At 36.4% G+C, this 4,031-nt stretch overlaps 1 long non-coding RNA gene across 1 annotated transcript; it reads left to right on the top strand.

Moving 5' to 3' along the window:
- Positions 1-684: 684 nt before the first annotated feature.
- LOC150040094 (uncharacterized) lies at positions 685-3,120 on the top strand. The gene is made up of 3 exons (XR_016534072.1): positions 685-705; positions 1,779-2,009; positions 3,097-3,120. It is a non-coding gene; the product is annotated as an uncharacterized LOC150040094 (long non-coding RNA).
- The last annotated feature ends 911 nt before the right edge of the window (positions 3,121-4,031 follow it).

Here is a 4,031-nt window from a genome sequence, read left to right as displayed (position 1 = left end):
TACTTTGAAATAAATCACAGGACAGAAGACAGGGAAGAGATTATTACATGTAACCTATACTGAAACATCAGACATAGTTTCTAAATTTATCTTGTTTGGTTATCATTAGGATTTTGGTGAATTTATGAGGGAAAACAGATTAACTCCTTTTCTAGACCCCAGATATAAAATCGATGGAAGTCTTGAGATCCCTTTGGAACAAGCAAAAGATCAATTAGAAAAACACACTCGATACTGGCCCATGATTATTTCACAAACCACCATATTCAACATGCAGGCAGTAAGTGTTAAATATAATTTTCTTTTTTTCTATCTCTATTATATCTTCTTTGTAGAAAGAAACTATTTGCAACTAATGTCATTTCTCAAACCAAACAAAAACGAAATGTGTGAGTTGGTTACAATGAAAGGATTAGTAGTTGAGAACTGAAGTTAATAGTTACAGATTCCTTTACTGTGGTAATAAAGTCAGATTGTGCCTCCATACTTCGATAAATTTGATTTCAAGACAGATTTTTCTCTTTTCTTTAAAAAAAACCAAACCCTAACAGGTAGTTCCATTAGCCAGTCTTATTGTGAAAGAATGTTTGACAGAAGAAGATGTGTTAAACTGTCAAAAACAATATAAAACTTAGTTGATATGGAAAGAAAAAACGATCCTCTACCTATTTCCACAGTTGGTAACAGAGGAAAGGGTCCTAAAAGGTAGTGTTTTTTCCCCTTTATTCTTTACAATCATTTGAATTGAATTTTTTAAGATATCTTACTTCACATGTAAGTAATTTAATCATGAGATTAAAGATGTGAAATACGCACTGGTGCTGATGGCTCACACCTATAATCCTAGCTTCTTAGGAGGCCGAGATCTGAGGATTATAGTTAGAAGCCAGCATAGGCAGAAATGTATGAGTCTCTTTATTTCTAATTGACCAGCAAAAAATATGGAAGTGGAGGTATAGCTCCAGTGCTAGACCACCAGCTTTGAGAGAAAATTCTAAGCAAGAGTTTGAGGCTGCAAGTTCAAGCCCCAGTTCTGGCATGAAAAAAAACATGAAAGTAAGTATATATACACATATGCAATATGATGTAGTTAAAATGAGTTCATTCTGACTTAGAATCCATTAATCATGTCCAGTAAGAAAGAAGGAAGAGGGGCTGGGAATTTGGCCTAGTAGTATAGTGCTTGCCTACCATGCACAAATACCCATGTGCAATTTCTTGGTACCACAAACATAGATAAAAGCTTGAAGTAGTGCTGTGGCTCCCAGGACTGTTCTGAGGCCCTGAATTCAAGCCCAAGGACTGGCAAAAAAAAAGAAAAGAAAAAAAGAAGGAAGGTGTATTTCCTTTTCATGACCATAAATTGATTTAAATTTCTGTATTTATACTTCATTAATTTTATTTCTTGTGTCCATACTAGCCTCATGTTTTTGTTTGGTATAATAACTCAAGGTCGGCACTCTGCTACTTATTGCTTTTTGCTGCCTAATTGTAAATAGGAGTTTCGGGTTTTTCTTCCTGGCTAGCTTCAAATCATGATTCTCAGATCTCAGCCTACTAAGCAGTTAAGATTAAAGAGGGTATCCACTAGCACCTGGCTGTCTTCATAACTCATAAACACATAATTTACAGAAAAAGTGTTTTCTTAAGATTTCATAGAAGTGCAACACTACTTTTTTCTTTTTTTAATGTGAGCATGTACGAAGTGATACTTCAGTATTATGTTTAAATATTATTTAAGGGCATTGGGAGAACATTATTTTAACTCTTCACTGCAGAGATGAACAGTACCGCATCATGTGGAATGAATTGGAAACACTTGTCAGAGCCCATATCAGCAACTCTGAGAAGCATCAGAAGGTCTTGGAATGTCATATGGCATGCAGGAGCAATCCTCCAGAAGAAGAAGAAAGAAAGAAAAGGGGAAGAAAGAGGGAGGACAAGGAGGATAAGTCAGACAAAGCCACAAAAGTTTATGAACAGGAAAAATCCTGGCAGGATTCAGAGAGGTGACTTCTTGATATTTACAATGTATATGTTTTGTTGTTGTTTGTGTACGAGGTTACTTTTTCTTTATATAAATGCTGATAAATATCTTTTCTGCCCATATATTTTAAGGTGGATACATATCTATAACTCATATCCATATCCCTACCAAAAGCTCCACTGGCATATTTTCACAGTAATTCTAGAAATGACACAATTTTGTAAATAGAAAGAATACTATTCTCTTAAACTTGGCAAGTTTAGTTTTTCCTTTGGGCTCTTAGCATCTGAAATGAAATTGCTCACTATTAAGAACAGGAAAAAAGAACTCCTTCATTTTGCACTGACCTTCAGACTTACCTCTGTATGTTTTGAAAGTGATGGTGTTCCCCCGTGAAAGATTAGAGTTAAGTTTCTAAGTTGTGGAAATTAAATATGTTTCCATACTACATAGAAAACAAAACAAGTAACAGTAAATATCTTAGTCTTATTTGTGATTTGGAGTACTTTCTCCATATCTTTAAAATTGTGCAGGATCTTTGAAATGCCATCTCACCTTATAAATTTTAGCTTCATATTTCCTAGTTTTTTCCATTTTATAGCTAATTCCTGAACTAACTCCTGATTTCCATTATTATAAGGCAAAGAGAAATTTGAATTTAATTCATTAATTCTTACATCTCATTTTTTTTGTGGGCGGGATAGGTGGGGGGGTTGCGGTGATTGGTCATTGGGCTTGAACTATGGGCCAGGGTGCTGTCCCTGACCTGAACTCTTCAGCTCAAGGCTAGTTCTCTATAACTTTGAGCCACAGCTCCACTTCTGGTTTTCTGGTAGTTAATTAGAGATAAGAGTCTCACAGACTTTAGTGCCTGGGCTGGCTTTAAACCACTTTTTCAGATCTCAGCCTCCTGAGTAGCTAGGATTATAGGCATAAGCCACCTATGCTCCGTTTCATACCTGATTTTTCATAGAAGTTGCTGGTTCTTAGTTTTACTTTGTGTGATCAGCTCTGCTTTATAAAAACTAATATTCATAATGTTTAATTATTAGAACCATTTATAGATTTCTAAAAGTTTCTTTGCATTTTATTATTTCTATCTCTAAAAGATTGAAAGGAATTTTAGAACGTGGAAAGGAAGAATCGGCTGAAGCTGAAATTATAAAAGATTCTCCTGATTCTCCAGAACCTCCAAACAAAAAGCCTCTTGTTGAAATGGATGAAACTCCACAGGTAGAAAAATCAAAAGGTAAGGTATAATCATGGTTAATTATATTCATAAAGATTTTTCTAATTAAGCTTAGTATTTTTTTGGCCAGTCCTGGCCTTTAGCTCAGGGCATGAGCACTGACCTTGGACTTTCTCAAGGCTAGAGCTCTACCATTTGAGCCTCAGCACCACTTCTGGCTTTATTCTATGTGTATGGTACCAAGGAATCAAACCCGGGTCTTCGTGCATGCTAGGCAAGCACTCTACCACTAGGCCAAGCTCCCAGTCTTTTTTTTTGTCAGTCATGGGGCTTGAACTTTGGGCCTGGGCTCTGTCTCTGAGGTCTCCATCTCAAGGCTATTGCCCTACCCCTGGAGCCATAGCGGCACTTCTGGATTTCTAGTGGTTAATTGGAGGTAAGAGCCCAAGGGCAGTGCCTAGGCCCTGAATTCAATACCCAGGACTGGCCAAAAAAAAGTATTTATGGTGGCAAATAATTAGAGATAACCAAACACAAAATAAATGATTAAATGACAGTGGTTCATAGGGCAGAATTTATATAGCTCAAGATTTGGTATTCCTACCAATGCCCTTTCTTCTCTTGTAATGTCTGCCTAAAATTCAGGTATTAGTGGAAATCAACTTCTTTCCCAAGGAAAGATCCCTGATGTCCTTTCACAGTTTAGTCAGGTGCTGTTTTTTATGCTTCAATTGTTTTCCGGGATTGCTAGCTACTCAGGTAGTGTGTAGCAGTAGTACATAGTTTCTGCTGTCAGTATGAAACATTTTAAGGGAAGAGAATGTTTTTCATTTCTGGTTAAATCACTGCTGCCCA

This window comes from Megascapheus bottae, unplaced genomic scaffold (assembly GCF_031878675.1).
Source record: "Megascapheus bottae isolate mThoBot1 unplaced genomic scaffold, mThoBot2.hap1 HAP1_SCAFFOLD_48, whole genome shotgun sequence".
Classification (NCBI taxonomy): domain Eukaryota; kingdom Metazoa; phylum Chordata; class Mammalia; order Rodentia; family Geomyidae; genus Megascapheus; species Megascapheus bottae.
Note: the sequence above shows the minus strand (reverse complement) of the source record. Positions and strands in the feature narration are given on the sequence as shown.